This window comes from Suncus etruscus, chromosome 4 (assembly GCF_024139225.1).
Source record: "Suncus etruscus isolate mSunEtr1 chromosome 4, mSunEtr1.pri.cur, whole genome shotgun sequence".
NCBI classification, from domain to species: domain Eukaryota; kingdom Metazoa; phylum Chordata; class Mammalia; order Eulipotyphla; family Soricidae; genus Suncus; species Suncus etruscus.
The window spans coordinates 16,849,677-16,868,551 of NC_064851.1; the positions used below are offsets into that span (position 1 = coordinate 16,849,677).

Sequence of the window (18,875 nt, forward strand, 5' to 3'; positions counted from 1 at the left end):
CCTACTGTTTGTGCCACCGCTCCTGTCAATCTCAGATTTTGAATGCAGAGATAAACCCAGGGCTTCCTGTTAGGGAAGCTCATGCTCTGTCAGAGACACATCCCTGCCACAGGCCAGGTTTCAATTGAGTTTCAGTCACTAGCCTCTAAGTCATTTAGAAAGGGAGGAGTTGACAGAGGGACCTCTGACACCTCTGAGGCAGAGGAACCTCTGCTGCTGAGAACTGAGGGAGGAGCAATGTTGAGGGCTGAGTCCCCTAGAGCACAAGAGCAGGTCTCCTCTGACACAGATCTCACAGCTCTCGAGGAAGCCAAAATGGTAACTCTGCCCAGGCTTGAAGAGCTGTTGTCTGGTTCTGTGGAGGTAAGGTTACCTGGGGTGCCTAAGCAGGCCCTGTCAATCAGAGCAGTGGCAGTAGCACAACAAGGAATGATTTGCATATCAGGCTAACAGCTGACTGTTCTGGTTGAGGCCCTTTGCATGGCCTGGAGGGACAGGGCAGTTTCCTTCCTTTGAAGAAACAGTGGCTTTTCCCAGCCCTTAGCTGGTTCTTCCCTGTGACTTCCCTGTGACCTAAACACCACTGGTGTGTTTGCATTTCTGGGGCCATTAGTGAGTGTTTCTACTGAGCTATAAACCAGTCAACTACACCAGTTCGGAAGGAACTATGGGGTCTCCTATTGGACACCAACATTTAACATTCAGAGATGCCTTCCTTATATGCACAAGAACCCAGGTTAGGTCCCTGGCACCAAAGGTCTCCCAGACGTTACTGCAAATACCCAAGTATTTAAATGTCATCTGGCTGGGTTGGTTAAGTATTTTACTGAATCCCCTTCTCCACCAGGCCTTCTGGTCACTCCAGAGGTGGGGACCCTCCCTCAAAACATATGATGAAAATCCTAATTCTGAAACTCTTAAAGTTGCTGTGAAAAAATAAATAAATAAGTAAATAGGTAAAACAGGAACACCTGAATAAAAAGGAGACATTGGCAAAGAAACAACTAAAGTGAGGAAGCAGTCCAATAAAACAGATTGTAATGCTAGCTTCAAAGAAGGAAGTGGGAGGGGTCTGCTTTTCTGCCTGGCAGAGTTCGGGAGACGTAACAGTCTATACATACTTAGTGGTTTTTCGGGAATCTCATGTATATTTATAAGGGGGCACAGTGGGGCATGCTCGGTTGCAATGGACATCTGGTGCAAATGCAGAAAATAGAAAGGCAATGTCACAGAGTGGTGTTAGTGTGGTAATAAGAGCAGGTGATTGGTCGTCTGCAAACAAGTGCTGTCCAGCCAGAACTCAGTGTCCTTATCAGAATAAAGCTATCCTTTTCTTTTTTTCTTTTTTTTTCCTTTTTTTTTTTTGATTTTGTTTTTTGGGTCACACCTGGCAGCGCTCAAGGGGTTACTCCTGGCTCTAAGCTCAGAAACCACTCCTGGTAAGCTCGAGGGACCATATGGGATGCCGGAATTCGAACCACTGTCCTTCTGCATGCAAGGCAAACACCCTACCTCCGTGCTATCTCTCCAGTCCAAAGCTATTCTTTTTGTTTTGTCTTTTGGAGAGCTACATCCAGCATTTCTCAGAGGCTATTTCTTACTCTTTGCAGGGTGGTTGTTAATAATGGTGCTCAGGAGACTATAAGCAGTGACTGGTATTGAACTGGTAGTCTTCTGCAGACAAACTATGTGCTCTGGCTATCAAAAAAATTTTGGGGGAGTGAGCCACACCTGGCTGCGCATAGGGCCTGGAAGACTATATGTGGTGCCAGGAATTAACCAAGGCTAGCTTTATACAAGGCAAAAGCCTTTCCCTCTGGGCTATCTATCAGACTCTGTTTTTTTTTAAACTTTATTGGTTGATTGATTGATTGATTGATTAGTTTTTGGCCATACCCAGTGGCACTCAGGGGTTACTTCTGGTTTTGCACTCAGAAATCACCCCTGGCTGGCTGGAGGACCATATGAAATGCCTGGAATTGAACCAGGTCACTCCCAAGTTGGCCATATGCAAGGCAAACGCCTCACCACTGTGCCATCTCTCTGACCCCAGATTCCTTAACATAAAATTAAAAGTTTAGGACCATAGCAATAGGATAGCAAGTAGAGTGTTTTGCATGCAGCTGACCTGGTTAGATTCTTGACATCCTATATCAGCTTCTGAGTACCACTTAAGTACAGAATCAAGAGTAGCACCCAGGCAAGTTAGGTGTGGCCCCCCAAACTTTTAGTTTTAATATAAAAGGGGACCATGAAGTTCTAGTATTGAACTCAAATGCTAAAATGGTAAACATGTACTCAGTCCTCCGAGCCATCTTCCGGATGATTTCCTTGTCTATCTTTTTCATTCCCAGAAAATTCTTTGAAGTATTTTTTGGAAAAAAGAAGAGCATAAACAGAAAAGACATCTGCATGGGCTAGAGCTATAGGACACCAAGTAGGGCATTTGCTTTGCACACAACCTGATTTAATCACTAGCACCCCATATGCACCACCAGGATTAATTCTTGAGTGCAGAATCAAGAATAACAAACACTGAGAACTACTAGATATGTCCTCTCCCTCTCCAAAAAAAAAAAAAAAAAAGAAATCTGCATTCCTATGTCCACTTGTTTATTACAACATATTCATAAGTGGGTAGGGTGGTTGCCTTGTGTGCCATGAACCTGGGGTCAATGCTCAGCAACCCATATAGTCCCCAGAGTCCACCAGGAGTGAGTCTTGAGTACAGAGCCAGGAGTAACCCCTGAGCACTCCTGGGTGAGTCCCAAAAAATAAACAAAATAAATATCTAAAATAACACAAGTACCCAAGAGCAGGTGACTGGATAAAAAAAAAATGGTACATATACATAATGGAATACTACTCAGCCATAAGCAAAAGATGAAGTCATGCAATATGCTGATTCATGAATGGACATGGAGAATATCATGCTGAGTGTAATGAGGGAGAGGGACACAGGACACTAATATATAGGGAAACATAGGAGGGGGATAACTATTGTATTTTTCAGCGTATAAGATGACTTTTGAAACAAAAAAAAAAAAGTCAACCGAAAATCGGGGGTCGTCTTATACGCCAAGTATATCCCGAAAAATGTTTCAATATGTCGCTAAACGAAAATTGTCTGAATATTGCCACAAAACAAATTTTCACCTCTCTAACTCAGCCAATCCAAGCAAGCTTTTTATGCATGCAAATTAGACAATGTTCTGGACCCAAATCTACACTGTAAAAAGCCTGCTCAGATTGGCCAGAATCAGAGAGGAAGTCTATTACAGTATAACCTTTGAACCTTTGCTTGTTTTGATTGGCTCACTGTGGTACATACAGTTGCAGCACATGAACATTCTGTCTGATACAGCGAATATAGGCCTAAACCTATGTTTTAACTGCAAACTTAGGGGGTCATCTTATACGCCCAGTCGTCTTTTATGCCGGCAAATATGGTACTAAGCAAAGAAAAAAAATAACAAATAAGTTAGAAAGCTTGCCACTAAAGGGATGGAGTTGGGGGGATAGGAGATAGGTCATGGAAGATGTTGGGTTTTCCTGTGACACTGTCCTGGAACCACCTGACAAATGAAACCCCCTAAAGCAACTGTTCAAGTGATTCTCCTTGAGGCAAAAGCTTTGGAGCACAAAGAGGAACACCATCTTCCCATGAACAGTGTTCACTTTCAGGCTTGACTCCAGGCCCATCCTCCTTCCTCACAGAGAGCTCCAGTTAAGGGAGGTAATTTAAGGGAGATAGTGGTCTTTTATTGCCCAATGTGTTGCTCCAGAGAAACTTCCCTATACCCCTTGTTTATGCTTATCTTCTCCCTGGCGCCTCACTTCCCCCTGGCTAGGCTTCTTTTATATTCCTGGCCTTTCTTGTATTCCAGTTCCTCTTGTCTTATGTAAGGATCATTGGAATGGTTATCAGCCTCAGATCTGCTCTTTTCCAGTCATCAACTGAGGGGAATGTTTCTGGTCCCAAATATACCAGAAGAACAGAAATTGACCTTCACTGACTGACAGGGTCAACACAGAAGGGACCACTATGACAATAATAGAGGGAAGTGGCAATTCTGGACAAGGACTGGGTTATAAAAGGTTATAATATGCATGTTACGCTCAGTAACAGTATTGCAAACCACAGTGCCTCAAAAGAGGAAAAAAAAAAGTGATTGCCATAGAGGCAGGCTGGAGGGCTGGAGGGAAACTGGGGACACAGGAGAAGGAAGTGGACAATGGGAAGAGGGATTGGTATTGGACCACTATACACCTAAAACACAATCATAAATAATTTTTTAATGCACAGTGATTCAATTTTTCTTAAAAAAGAGCTCCAGGGCCCGGAGAGATAGCACAGCGCCGTTTGCCTTGCAAGCAGCCGATCCAGGACCAAAGTGGTTGGTTCGAATCCCGAGCAGACAGCCAGGAGTAACCCTGAGCAATGCCGGGTGTAGCCCAAAAACCAAAAAAAAAAAAAAAAAAAGAGCTCCAAAGTTGCAAATAATTTAGATGATTTAATTATAGGGTATGATTAGGCAGATTAATAAATATGGACTTCGAGATTAAGTTCTTCTGATCCACAGCTGGAACCAACGCCATATGCACTATATGGTGAAAATATATGAGGGCTATGGGGAGAAGGAACTTTTTTTTTTGTTTGTTTGTTTTGGGTCACATCCAGCGTTGCTCAGGGGTTACTCCTGGCTGTCTGCTCAGAAATAGCTCCTGGCAGGCACAGGGGACCATATGGGACACTGGGATTCGAACCAACCACCTTTGGTCCTGGATCGGCTGCTTGCAAGGCAAACACCGCTGTGCTATCTCTCCGGGCCCAGGAGAAGGAACTTTTTTTTTTTTGTTTTGTTTTTTTTTTTTTTTTTTTTTGGGCCACACCCTGTGACGCTCAGGGGTTACTCCTGGCTATGCGCTCAGAAGTTGCTCCTGGCTTCTTGGGGGACCATATGGAACGCCGGGGGATCGAACCGCGGTCCATCCTAGGCTAGCGCAGGCAAGGCAGGCACCTTACCTCCAGCGCCACCGCCCGGCCCAAGAGAAGGAACTTTTTTTTTTTTTTTTTTTTTTTTTTTTTTGGTTTTTGGGCCACACCCTGTGAGGCTCAGGGGTTACTCCTGGCTATGCGCTCAGAAGTTGCTCCTGGCTTCTTGGGGGACCATATGGGACGCCGGGGGATCGAACCACGGTCCATCCTAGGCTAGCGCAGGCAAGGCAGGCACCTTACCTCCAGCGCCACCGCCCGGCCCCGAGAAGGAACTTTTTAAGGATTTTTTTAACCCAGAGCCAATTACTATGACTCTGAAACTTTTTTTTTTTTTTTTTTTTTTTTTTTTGGTTTTTGGTTTTTGGGTCACACCTGTTTGATGCTCAGGTTATGTGCTATGGTTATGTGCTATGATGCTCTGGCTATGTGCTCAGAAATCGCCCCTGGCTTGGGGGGACCATATGGGACGCCGGGGGATCGAACCGCGGTCCGTTCCTTGGTAGCGCTTACAAGGCAGACACCTTATCTCTAGCGCCACCTTCCCGGCCCCATGACTCTGAAACTTAATGAATATATTTTTAATTGAATCCTCACTAGATACAGTTACAAAGTTGTTCGTAATTGAGTTGCAGTCATACAACGTACAGCAAATTTTATCAGTGCACATTTTCAGCCACCAATGTCCCCATTTTTCTCCCGTCCTCCTCATTCTCTCTCTTGTCTGACTTTCTCTTGTCTGACTTTATGGCAGACTTTTTTTTTTCTCTCTCTTTCTCTATTCTTCTTCTTTTTTTTTTTTTTTTTTGACTCTGTGGTTTGCAATATTGTACTGAAGTGATACCTATCACTTTGTCTCCTTTCAGCACTCAGTTCTTGTCCAGCATGATCATTTCCAACCTACCATTGTTATAGTGGTCCCTCTGCCAAACTACACTCCATTCCCCTGCTATTGGTAGGAAGCTTTCTACCATAGATTGGCCCTCTTCTCTATTGTCTCTGGATATTCATATCACACTGTCTTTTTTTTGGGGGGGTCACACCCGGCAGCCCTCAGGGGTTACTCCTGGCTCTACACTCAGAAATCACTCCTGGCAGGCTCGGGGGACCATATGGGATGCTGGGATTCAAACCATTGTCCTTCTGCTTGCAAGGCAAATGTTTTATCTCCATGCTATATCTCCAGCCCCTGCTGTCTTTTTATTTATATATATATATCACAAATATATAATTGTGATATGTTGTAGCAAATATATAAATATATATAAATATAATTCACAAATGAGTGCAATTATCCTGTCTATTCCTCTCCATCTGACTCATTTTGCTCAGCATAATACTCTTTATATTCATGCATGTCTAAATAGATTTTATAAATTCATTTATTCTAAATAGCTGTGTAGTATTCTATTGTGTAGATGTACCTTTTTTTTGTGGGGGACACACCCAGCAGCACTCAGGGGTTACTCCTGGTCTCTGCTCAGAAATTGCTCCTGGCAGGCTCGGGGGACCATATGGGATGCTGGGATTCAAACCACCATTGGTCCTGGTTAAAAGGCACAGTGTCAAAAGTTTTTTTAAAAGGTGTTTGTCAGGGCTGGAGAGGTGGCACAAGTAGTAAGGCATCTGTCTTGCCTGCGCTAGCCTAGGATGGACCGCGATTCAATCCCCTGGCATCCCATATGGTCCCTCAAGCCAGGAGCAATTTCTGAGCGCATAGCCAGGAGTAACCCCTGAGCATCACCAGGTGTGGCCCAAAAACCTAAATAAATAAATAAATAAATAAATAAATAAATAAATAAATAAATAAAATAAAAGGTGCCTGTCAAGGTGCAGGAGCGGTGGTGCAGGTGGTAAGGCATTTGCTTTGCAAGTGCTAACCTAGGATGAACGGCAGTTTGATCCCCTGGTGTCCCATATGGTCCCCCAAGCCAGAGGTGATGTCTGAGCACATAACCAGGAGTAACCCCTGAGCATCACCGGGTGTGCCCTCCCCACAAAAAAGGTGCCTGTCGAGGAACAAGAGAGATAGTACAATGAGTAGGGCACTTGCATTGCATTCATCTTACCTGGGTTCAATCCCTGGCATTCCATATAGTCCTCAGTCCACTTAGAGTGACTCCTGGTAACAGAACTAAGAGTAACCCGAGCATTAGCCAGGTGTGGTCTCAAAACCAAACAAAAATGACTGTCATAGAGTCAGGATGGTGGGAGGAGAAAAACTAGGGACATTAGTGGTCATTGATTTATCAATGAGAGTGGTGTTGGAATGTTGTATGCCTAAACCTAATCATGTAATTCACATTACTAAAAGATATTTTTAGGGGCTGGGCGGTGGCGCTAGAGGTAAGGTGCCTGCCTTGCCTGTGCTAGCCTAGGATGGACCGCGGTTCAATTCCCCGGCGTCCCATATGGTCCCCCAAGCCAGGAGCGACTTCTGAGCACATAGCCAGGAGTAACCCCTGAGCTTCACCGGGTGTGGCCCAAAAACCAAAAAAAAAAAAAAAAAAGATATTTTTAGGGGCTGGAGAGATAGCATGAAGGTATGTATGCCTTGCATGCAGAAGGACAGTGGTTTGAATTCCATATGGTCGCCTGAGACTGCCGGGGGCGATTTCTGAGTGTACAGCCAGGAGTAACCCCTGAGTGCCGCCGGGTGTGACCCAAAAACAAAAACAAAAAGATATTTTTAAATGTGCCACCCAGTACCAGTTGATCTGGACATGGTTTAACCATATGAGAGAAATACCACACGCTGCCAGTGTTCATGTTTGCTTTGGTATGCAGGGAGTGGTGGTTTGTTTGACCCCACCTGTGCTCAGAGGGTCTACCTGGCTATGTGCTTAGGGCCACTCTTGGAAGTACTCAGGAAAACATTCAGTGCTAAGGATCAAACTGGGACTGGCTGCATGCAAGCCTATACTATTTCTCAGATCCCCTGTCATGGGGTTATCTGAACTCACTTGTTTATTGTCCAAATTTTATCAGGAGGGATTGGGATTAGATTCAGGTCTCCACAGTAATAATACACTATATGAATGACATCATGGTAATATCAGAAGCTGAAGAGCAGGTAGGGCTAAGCTGAATGCATTGTTGAAGCATGTGGCTAACCAAGCAGGTTGGTAATTGCAAGAATGGTCCAAACCTGTCTAGACAACATCATTCTTAGAAATAACCTAAGCAAAATATTCCACATGCCAATCAAAACCATTCTATTCACCCCTACAACCAGATAAGAAATTCAGAATTAGTCTAGGGAAATAGTTTGATGGCTGAAGCACCTGCTTCATATTTGGCTTCAGTCCCTGGCACTGCATACACTTCTGAGCACTGAGCTAGGACCCTGAGCATTGCCAGGTGTGGCCCAAAAGCAAAACAGACAAGCCAAAAGAATCTCAAGGACAGGAGTTAAGATGCTTACTTTAGGGGAGGAAAAAAATAGAGATGTTTACTTTGCATGTGTCCAGGCCCAGTTCAATCCCCAGACAGATGGTCCCCTGAGCACTACCAGGATTGATCCCTGAACGCAGAACCCCCAAATACCCAATCACCAATAGTCCCTAAACACCAGTAACTCCCAAACATGATTGGAAGTGGACCAAAACCCCCAACTAAATAAAAGAAGGGGTGGGTGAACATGTTTAGTTATTCATCGTACAGGTTAAGTGCATCTTATACTGTGTCAGAGGTAGATTTTTTTTTTCTTTTGGTTTTTCGGACCACACCTGTTTGATGCTCAGGGGTTACTCCTGGCTAAGGGCTCAGAAATTGCCCCTGGCTTGGGGGGACCATATGGGATGCCGGGGGATCAAACCGTGGTCCTTCCTTGGCTAGCGTTTGCAAGGCAGACACCTTGCCACCTCACCGGCCCCAGAGGTAGATATTTAAGCATTATAATAAAAGGGGACAAGGACTGGAAAGATAGTACAGAAGACAGGTGTTTGCCTTGCATTCAGACTATACCTGAATTTCTATTCTAAATATATTTAATCAAAATGTTATATACCTGCCACCACATAGGGTTGGTCCCATCTTTCCAGGAGTGATCTCTAAACATAATCAGGATTCAGCTCTGAGCACAGCTGGATATGGCTCCCAAACAAACAACAATTAATGGAGGTAGTTAGGATTTTCTAGTGGAAAAAATATGACCCTGTAGTTTTTGTGCAGACAAGACCAAGTCAAAAACTGACCAAAAAAAAAAAAAAAACTGACCAAGAAATTAGGATTGAATTCAATATTAGAAACCAAACACCTGGGGCAGGAGAGATAGCACAGCAGTAGGGCATTTGCCTTGCATGTGGCCAAGGCAGGATGGACCCCGGTTTGAATCCTGGCATCCCATATGGTCCCCTAGGCCTGCCAAGAGGACTTCTGAGTGAAGAGCTAGGATTAACCCCTGAGCGACACTGGGTGTGACCCAAAAACCAAAAAGAAAAAAAAGAAACCAAGCACCTGTTGGTTAGGGATGCTGAAAGTTCTCCCTTATTTTGCCCAAAAGGATAAAAGGGGGAACCTTAATCAAAAATCTATCTGCAGGAGCCAGAGCAGTGGCACAAGCAGTAAGGCATCTGCCTTGCCCGCGCTAGCCTAGGAGGAACTGTGGTTCGATCCCCCAGCATCCCATATGGTCCCCCCAAGCCAGGAGCGATTTCTGAGCACAAAGCCAGGAGTAACCCCTGAGCATCACCGGGTGTGGCCCCCCCAAAAAATAAAAATAAAAATAAATCTATCTGCAGTCACATTAGGAGTGTACTTCAAGGAGGTCTGCCTCTTGAGTAAATTTATTGACCTACCTGGAACCCTATAGCCTGCCCTTCCTAAAAAGTGTTTCTCTGTCTTATATCCTGTAAAACCTCTCAAGTGACCCTTGAGGACAGAAATTTACCATCTTCCAAGTGTTGCCAGTAAAACTCCTCTTCAAGACTTTTTTTTTTTTTTAAGATTTTTTTTTTATTGGTCTCTGAGTGGCAGTTACAGGGCTGGTGGGGTTGGATCATGCTTAAGGGGCTTATCAGCAAATGGAAAGCACATTTCAGGTTAAAGGCTGCTCAAATAGGGCCTGTAGGAACGCCTGATACCTTAGATTCTATAGAGTGGAAAAACAAAAGGGCTGCAGAGATAGTACTGAGGGGAAAGAACTTGCCTTACATGCAGCTGGCCTCGTATGATCCCTGGAGTCACAGATGGCAGCCAAGCACTGACATGGAGGTCACTCCTGAGCACAGAACCAAAAACAGCCACTGAACATAATTGGGTATTGATTACTCTCCCCTTCAAAAAGATATAAATAATTAGGGGCCAGAGATATAGCACAGGGGTAGGGCGTTTGCCTTGCATTCAGCCGACCCAGGACAGACAGTGTTCGCATCCCGGCATTCCATATGGTCCACCGAGCCTGCCAGGAGCGATTTCTGAGCACAGAGCCAGGAGTAACCCCTGAGTGTCGTGGGGTGTGACCAAAAAATTATATATATAAATAAATAATTACATCTTTATAAAATATAAATTTAAAAATGGCCTAGAGAAACAGTATTGTGGATAAGGCACTTGTTTTTCATGCTGTTGACCCAGGTTCAATTTCCAGCATCCTATATGGTTCCCTGAGCACCACAACAGTAATTCCTCAATGCAGTGTCAAGAGTTACCCCAAAATTAAAAAATTAATATACAAGTAAAATAATAAAGGTGAAGGGCCAGAGAGATAGCATGGAGGTAAGGTGTTTGCCTTCCATGCAGAAGAAGGGTGGTTCGAATCCCGGCATCCCATATGGTCCCCCGTGTCTGCCAGGGGCGATTTCTGAGCATAGAGCCAGGAGTTACCCTGAGTGCTGCTGGGTGTGATCCAAAAACAAAAACAAAACAAAACAAAAAAATAATAATAAAGGGGAAAGTAGTACGAATGATAATATTTACTTTTTAAATTAAGTGGATAGCGGATCCCTATAGTTCTTCCTCACTTCCCCATCTCTTTCTTTCTTACTTGATGCAGAATTCCCAAGACCAGAGAAGACCATCAGGTCAGCAGATATCAGAAGCAGGAATGATCTGGAAGAAAGAAATTGGAATTGCTCCTTTGAATCTTTTGTGTGTGTGTCTGTGTGTGTGTGTGTGTGGTTTTTGGATCACACCCAGCAGAGATCAGGGGTTATTCCTGGCTCCACACTCAGAAATTGCTCCTGGCAGGCACGGGGGACCATATGGGACTCCGGGATTCGAACCAATGACCTCCTGCATGAAAGGCAAACGCCTTACCTCCATGCTATCTCTCTGGCCCCCGCTCCTTTAAATCTTTATGGAAGTATTTCCCAAGGCAACTAGGGTAGATTGTGCCATCACCTCACACACTGCCTCTAACCTTAGGGTTTGACAGTGAGGTCTGCACCTGGCTCGCCTTACCCTTCTTGAACCAGAGCAATGGAGGAAGAGGCGCTGGCTGGATTTGCATTGCAACCTAAACCTAGCCTAGCAGTGGCAGAGCCTCAGGTCCTTGCAATAGAGGGAAGTTTGTGTATTGTAGAATGGAAAATACTCTGGATCCATATAAATTTTCTCTTAGGGAGAAAAACATTTTCATTGAATATGGACCTCACTCAATTTGCAATTCCAAACTCCCATTGAAGATGTTCTTGTGGATAGACCAGCTATTAACAAATAGGCTCCAGGCATCTTTTAAATTTTTTTTAAATAATAAAAGTCTTCTCTTTTCAAAGGATTGCCTTTTGCTCACACCTGGAAAATTTATGCCTCATGTTTTCAAGTGTAAAATGCAGCCTTGGATTAGCCAGGATGCGAACATTTCCTCTCCAGCCTTGAAAGATAAATGCCTGTTTCTTCTCAATTTCACATGTAAATTTCTTACCTATTGAAACAAAACAAAAACAAACCTGAAGTCTGTCCTAAAATTGAGAAGCTTACAAAATTTACTCTTTCTGGCTTCTTCCACAAGGTATCACTGAAAACCAAAATAATGACGGCTCTTGTCTTTTAATCTCAAGTGCAGACTTGCTTTCTTTAAATTGACAGTATTGAAGAGAAGAACGCAGTCACTAGCTATCACAGGAAGAATGAATAAATGGGCGTGATAGGAAATAAACAGCTCTAGAGAAAAAGATGAGTCTCAGTTAATTATCCTAGACTGGAAAACTGGAAGGCAGCTTGCTGGGGCTAGTGAAAAGTTTTGTGATGGGGAGAGGCCCTGGTTGAACTCCCATATCCAATTCCTGAAAAATTTGCTGAAACCTTCTACTTCTAAAACCCAGAAAAAGGCAAAAGAAGTCTACAAACCCTATAAATGGCTATTTATTTATTTATTTAATTTGGTTTTGGGATCATACTTGACAATGCTCAGGGGTTACCAAGAACCACTCCTGGCAGTGTTCAAAAGTCCATATTGGATGCCAATGATCAGATCTTGATTGGCCATGTGCTGTTGCTTTGGTCTAACGGTTATTAATGCCCAGAGGAAATTCTAGAGATACAGCAGTATATTTTGTTGGGATTATTATTATTTTTTTTTTTTTTGGTTTTTGGGTCACACCCGGCAGCGCTCAGGAGTGGATTACTCCTGGCTCTACACTCAGAAATCACTTCTGGCAGGCTCGGGGGATCATATGGGATGCCGGGATTCCAACCACTATTCTATTGCATGCAAGGCAAACACCTATCTCTCGGGCCCCACAGCAGTATATATATATATTTTTATTAATATCTTTATTTAAACATCTTGATTACAAATATGGTTGTGATTAGGTTTCAGTCATGTAAAGAACACCCCCTTCACCAGTGCACCATTCCCACCACCAATGTCCCAAAACTCCCTCCATGCCACCCCACCACCACCTGTACTCTAGACAGGCTTTCCAGTTCCCTCATTCATTCACATGGTTATGGTAGTTCTTAGTGTAGTTATTTCTATAACTGCACTCACCACTCTTTGTGATGAGCTTCATGAAGTGAGCTGGAAGTTCCAGCCCTCCTCTCATTGTCTCTGATGATTGTTGCAAAAATGACTTTTATTTTTCTTAAAACCCATAGATGAGCGAGACTATTCTGCGTCTATCTCTCTTCCTCTGACTTATTTCACTCAGCATGATAGATTCCATGTACATCCATGTATAGGAAAATTTCATGACTTCATCTCTCCTGACGGCTGCATAATATTCCATTGTGTATATGTACCACAGTTTCTTTAGCCATTCATCTGTTGAAGGGCATTTTGGTTGTTTCCAGAGCCTGGCTATTGTGAATAGTCCTGCAATAAATATAGGTGTGAGGAAGGTATTTTTGTATTGTATTCTTGTGTTCCTAGGGTATTGCATGCAAGGCAAACGCCCTACCACTGTGCTATCTCTCGTTTCTTTTTTTTTTTTTTTTTTGGTTTTTGGGTCACACCAGGCATCGCTCAGGGGTTACTCCTGACTCTACACTCAGAAATCGCTCCTGGCAAGCTCAGGGGACCATATAGGATGCTGGGAATTGAACCACAATCCTTCTGCATGCAAGGCAAACACCTTGCATTCATGCTATCTCTCCAGCCCCTCTTGGGTCATTTTAAATCTCATTTCATTTGATGAAATCCACCCAAAAGGTCAAACAGATGGTCCTGGAATGGCTGACCACAGGAAAGAGCAGCAGGTAAAAGGAAGCTCTGGAGTGATAGTACAGCCAATAGAGCATTTGCCTTACATATGGCAGATCCCCAGCATCCCATAGGGTCCCCCAAGCACTACTAGGAATGAGTCCTGAGTGAACATTACTGAGTACGGCCCAAAAACCAAAAAAGAAAAAAGAAGCTCTCAGTCTAGAAACCTTCTTTTTGTCCCATCACCAGACAGATGGCAGGGCATGAAAGCCTTTGGCACTAAAGACCCAACTCAGGAGCAGGTGAAACCACTGAGATACAAATCCCAGGCCCAAGCCTGGAATGGATGGGAGAGGTGACTGAATTCCAAAAGGAGAGGCTAGTCTACCCCGATACAAAAATCATGTCCAAAGCATCAAAAGAAGACCATTTAGGGGCTGGAGAGATAGTACAGTAGATAGGGCATTGGTCTTTCATAAGGCCCACTTGAGTTAGATTCCCAGCACCCATATGTTCCCCCAAGTCCCACCAGGAATGATCCCTGAGCACAGAACCAGGAGTAACAGGGTGGACCCCCAAAAAAACAAAACAAAAATATAAAAGAAAAAATCGCCCCCACCTGTATTGTCGACTGTAGCCATGAGATGCCTAGAAGTGACCAAGTATGGTCAGGATCTGGGCTGTACTCCAGGAACTCTTCACCAAGAGTTCTTTTTCCCTGAAAATTCATGAATATTCTACCCTAATTAATTTGCCCTTTCCCTATATCCATATAAACTAGAATTGAGTGTTGAGCTGGCGCCACTTTCTCTGGAGTCTGCCCACATGTTGACTCTTAGAATGTGCACTATTTAGTATTCCTTAATAAATCTTCTCTACTCTTTATATCTGACTCATGCTAACATTCTTTCCTATGTTGAGCAAAAGGACATCATACTCAAATTGAGAGTATCTTGACCAGGCACCACCAGGACTGACATCTGAGCACAGAGCTGGGAGTAAACCCTGAGCACTGCTGAGGGCAGTGCTGGGGCTCATCAACCCCCTTACTCTCTCAAAAAAGGGAGAATAACAGGGCTGAAGAAAAGGCTCAAATGAGCAAAGCACAGGAGGTACAAGTATGCACCCCAGTAGCAGGTGGGCCCTCTAGCACTGCCAAGAGGTCCCCTGAGCTCAGAAATTGGGATTAGCCCCTGAATATAGCCTGGTGTGACATAGACAACTAAAATTGTAAGAGGTGAAAACTCTGCACTGCAGAAATGGGAAATTGGGGACTTGGCCAGCCTTCTCTTCTCGAGATGACCAGTTTTCTGCTGTGTGGGCCCGTGTACCCATGATCTTCTATAGTTTAGTTTACATCTCCTTTGATAAAAGGAAACCAAACCAACAATAGAGAATATAGAGGAGGACATCTTAAAAATGCTAATAGAATACATCACTAAGAGGAACATTGTCTTTGAATCATCCAGCAATTAAGCTTCAACAATTTACATCAGAAGATGCAAATATTTCCTTTATAGAATTTCAGGAAATTATCTCTAAAAATGAAACAGAAGACAACTACATTCTTTCAAAATTAATCAGCAAAGGTTAGGATAAATCAAGGGGGAATAAAAAACAGGTCATAGAGTCACTGGGTAGTAAAATCTTTATTTAAGCACCATGATTACATGCATAATTGTAGTTGGGTTTCAGTCACCAGTGCAAGATTCCCACCACCAATGCCCCCCTTCCTCCTTCCCAACCCCTAGCTGTATTCGACAGACATTCTACTTCTCTCACTTATTAACATTGTCATGATAGTTGTTAGTGTAGTTATTTCCCTAACTGCACTCACCACTCTTTGTGGTGAGCTTCAAATTGTGAGCTGGTTCTTCCAGCCCTCATCTCTATTGTCTCTGGGCATTATAATAATGTCCTTAATTTTTCTTAAAACCCATAGATCAATGAGAGTATTCTATGTCTATCCCTCTCCCTCTGACTTATTTCACTCAACATAATAGATCTCATGTATATCACACAGAGGAAAATTTCATGACTTCATCTCTCCTAATGGCTGCATAATATTCAATTGTGCATATTACCACAATTTCTTTAGTCATTCATCTGTTGAAGGGCATCTTTATTGTTTCCAGAGTCTGGCAATTGAAAATTGCACTGCAATGAATATAAATGTGAAGAAGGGATTTTTGAACTGTATTTTTGTGTTCCTAGGGTATATCACTAGGAATGATATAGCTGGATCATATGGGAGCTCAATTTCCAGTTTTTTGAGGAATCTCCATATTGGTTTTCATAAAGTCTGGACTAGACAGAATTCCCACCAGCAGTGAATGAGAGTTCCTTTCTTTCCACATCCCAGCCAGCACTGATTGTTCTTGTTCTTTGTGATGTGTGCCAGTCTCTGAGGTAACTCAAATGTAGTTTTGATGACACAAGTACTGATGACTTTGTCAACCCTCCAGGTTATTAGAATATGAAAAACTATTATTAGTGTTTCAGTAGTGTCATTTGGTGTCTAATAAAATATTCCTTGTTAAAAAATGTAAAATTGTAGACTACTCTAAAAAACATTCCATTGGTTCCTCAAACAATTATACATAGAATTAGCATATGACTCAGCAATTCCCCTGCATAGTACAAATCTCAGGCAAATGGAAACAATCAAAACAAAAACTTCAGTGCTTACAGCGATATTGTTCAAGATAGTCAAAAAGTGGAAATGAGGGGCCTGAGTGGTGATACAGTGGTAGGGCGTGTGCCTTGATTGCAGCTGACCCAGGACAAACATGGATTTGATCCCCAACATCCTATATGGTTCCCCCGAGCCTGCCAGGAATGATTTCTGAGCACAGAGCCAGAAGTAACCCCTGAGCACTGTAGGGTGTAGCCCAAAAACAAAACAAAACAAAAAATGGAAATAACCCAAATGTTCTTGATCTTGTTAGCAACAAATCTCTATACAATCCATAGACTCTTGACTATTGGCATGAGAAGACTAATGTGACAGGAATGAGACTCTATTTCTCTAACCAAGAAGGATGAGGAAGTTGGATGGAGCCTACTTTGGATAGATGCAACCGATAGTCCCAGGTATCAGTCCTATCCAGGATTTCATAATCTTCTGGCTCTGACTCAATCTCCTGGGTCAGGCTATGAAGAACCCTAAATTTAACATCTTGTCTTTCTCAGTTAGGTCTGTCAGGGCCTGGGAAGAATGAGGGGGCTGAAGGAACCATTAGAATTTTAATTTGAGGGACCAGAGAGACAACACAGCAGTAGGACGTTTGCCTAGCACACAGCCAATCCAAGACTGATGATGGTTCAAATCCCAGCATCCCAAATGGTCCCCTGTGACTGCCAGAATCAATTTCTGAGTGAAGAGCCAAAAGTAACCCCTGAGTGCTGCCAGGTGTGACCCAAAACTAAAAAAAAAAAAAAGTTTTTCTTTTTAATTGGAAAGGGACCATTAGAATTAGAATTTGAAATCCTTCTTTATTTCTTACCCTGGTGCCTGTCAGGTGCAACCCAGCTGGGTGGCCAGAGTGTTCCAGGGGAAATGTGGGGGAGCATCAGGGTGATTTACTTGGACAGACCAATTTACTTGATCACTTTAAATCTCATCCATCAAAAAATAGCCAATAAAAATAGATAATGGAATAGCTGAGGTGGGAGATGGCAGCAAATAAAAGAAAGGCTCCCAAACTCTCCTCCCTCCCTCTCTCATGGGTATACACACACACACACACACACACACACACACACACACACACACACACACACACACACACTCATGCAGACCAGGATCAGGTAGAACTTGCACACTCACAGCAGATTCATGCAGAGCTTGGAGGCCCTTGACAGATGCTGAGCAGAAGAGTTTTCCCCATAAGCACGTGGCAGTGGCTGGTGGCTAGGAGAGCAGATGCTGGCTAAAGAGCAGTACAGAGACCACATCAGGTCACTGTACACTGGAGGTGAGCAAACATCAAGGAATAGAACCTAGGAAGCCATAATGGGTGGTATGGGACCAGATAAGGTGTCATACCTGGGAAAAGGAGAGGCCTGGGCATTGGGAAGTACCTAAACCCATCTATTTGAACTATATAATAAATTCTAACATCTTCATCTTCTGAGTTTTGCCCTATCAGATGACATCATCTCAAGCATGCCTGGGAGCCTCCCAAGGATCCACCATGGCACCTGCCCAAAACAGTCTTTACAGTGATAAACTCATGAATAGATAAACAAAATGTGACACATCCAAGCATTGGAATATTAATCAGCTATGAGAGAATAAAGTAGTGATAGTACCTACAACATGGCTGAACCCTAACATTTTACTAGGCAAAAGAAGGTAGACACAAACAGCTCCATATGGGGATGGAAAAGGTAGTATGGGGGTCGGGGTGCATACCTTGCATCCTTCAGAACTGGGTTTGTTCCCTCACACTACATGTTGCCTAGAGTATTGCTAGGTGTGGCCTTAGAAAATCCTGAGTACCACCAGCATGGCCCAAGTCATCCCCAACACCTGGGTTCTGAGCCCTACCACACATACCCTCAGGCCTAGCACTAAATTTTGATTCAGTTCCCCAAGTTTTTCTAAGAGTGACTCCTGGGCCCCCAGGGCACTGCTTGTGAGGCCCCAAAGAAAACAAACACCCACAAATATTTGACTCATTTCTATGCTGCCCAGATCAACACGACAAATTCTTGGAGACAAAGAGCAGATTTGTTTTTGCCTCAGTTGGGGTGTGGGGAAGGAGGAAGTTACTGATTTATGGTCATTAAAACATTTTTTTTTCTGCTAACATTGAAGGGATCACTCTGGGCAGTGCAGGTGTGGGGGTGTATACTTGAGCCCTATCTCTGGCCCCTAGAGTTTTAGATAAAGAGCTTTAAACTTGTAGAAGAGGAGATAGGAATAGATGACAATGGCATTAGATGCAGTGACTGTGGTCCCAGCTAGGATTAGCTGAGTGTAGGAAGTGGGAGCCCTCTCTGCTACCTCAGTACTAGAGCTAAGAAAGAAGGGGGACCAAGGAGAACATAGCAAAGATTACAAACAAACCCTTGCTAGTTGATCTAAGCCAGGGGAACTTGCTGAAAGGGACTGGGTTTCTTGAAGGATTTTGGAAGACAGGAAAAACAAGAGCTATTCAGTCAAGAAGCCTCTGGAATCCCCCACAGAGCTGGTCAGGTGAGTCACTGAGGAGTCCTAAAGCAGAAGCTGGGGGTGCCTCTCCTGGCTACAGCTGCACCTACTCAGGGAGGCGATTTCCAGTGCCA

The 18,875-nt window shown here is 43.6% G+C and overlaps 1 pseudogene; it reads left to right on the plus strand.

Moving 5' to 3' along the window:
• The first annotated feature begins 237 nt into the window (after positions 1 to 237).
• LOC126006980 (Y-box-binding protein 2-like) overlaps positions 238 to 18,875 on the plus strand; it is a 44,230-nt pseudogene continuing 25,592 nt past the window's right edge.